Source organism: Mastomys coucha, chromosome X (assembly GCF_008632895.1).
Source record: "Mastomys coucha isolate ucsf_1 chromosome X, UCSF_Mcou_1, whole genome shotgun sequence".
In the NCBI taxonomy this organism is placed as follows: Eukaryota; Metazoa; Chordata; class Mammalia; order Rodentia; family Muridae; genus Mastomys; species Mastomys coucha.
The window spans coordinates 106,995,018-106,996,121 of NC_045030.1; positions in this window are offsets into that span (position 1 = coordinate 106,995,018).

A 1,104-nucleotide genomic window follows, 5' to 3' on the forward strand; every position below is an offset into this window, starting at 1 on the left:
TTCTGAGTATGTATTAAAAGATCACTAAGTCAGTATATGGCAGAAATTCTTATATATGCATATTTATTGTTGTACTATTCACAATAGTCAAGAATATGTACTGGTTACTTCATTGCTGTGACAAAATATCTCACCAAAGCAAGTTTAGGAAGAAAGGGATCATTTGGGTTTGAAGTTGGAGGGGAAGTCATTTATGGCACGAGGGCATGGCAGCAGTACTGTAAAGCTCCTGCTCACATTCTTTTTGTAGTTAGGAAGCAGGCATTGATGAGTATTGGTATTAAGTTCCCTTTCTTATTTTTCTACAGTCCATGATCCCTGCCCAGGATTTGTGCCACCCACATTTAAGATTGATCTGCCCACCACAATGAACTTAACCTAGAAAATCCTTCATAAATATGACAGAGATTTGTATCCAAGGTGATTATAGATGCTGTCAAGTTTACAATCAATATTAAATACTATGAAACAAAGACAGTTTGTCCATCAATTGCTCAATGGCTAATGAAAATGCGGTACACATAAAAAATGAATTTTTTCATGAAATCATGATAATTGCAGAAAAATGAATAAATATCATTATTTTAAGCAATAGAAACCAGGCTTAGAAATTTAAATATTGCATATTTTCTTTCATATATAGAATATTTTAAAAATTCACTATTTGACGTAAGAGAACCAGTGGAAAGCAGTGGAAGGATAGAGTATCTGAGGGATGGGGAGTAAACATGAATGAAGTTCAAAGATTCCCGTATATGACAATGTCAGAATGAGACCTACTATTTGAATACCAACTAAAAAAATCTGGAACAAAAGGTTGAGGAAATAAAATCTCAAAAGTCCAATACATAAAAAAATAAAATTATTTCTTATATTGAAATAATTGTATATTTACCAGGAATTGCCATAATGGAACAGAAAGTGATATTTCTCCTCATATTTACATGTAGATTGTAGCAATAACTTTCGGCAGTATTGGATTAGGAAATCAACCATGAGGAAATTTTCATGTTCTTTCTTCCTTCCTTCCTTCCTTTCTTTCTTTCTTCCTTCCTTTCTTTCTTTCTTTCTTCCTTCCTTCCTTCCTTCCTTCCTTTCTTTCTT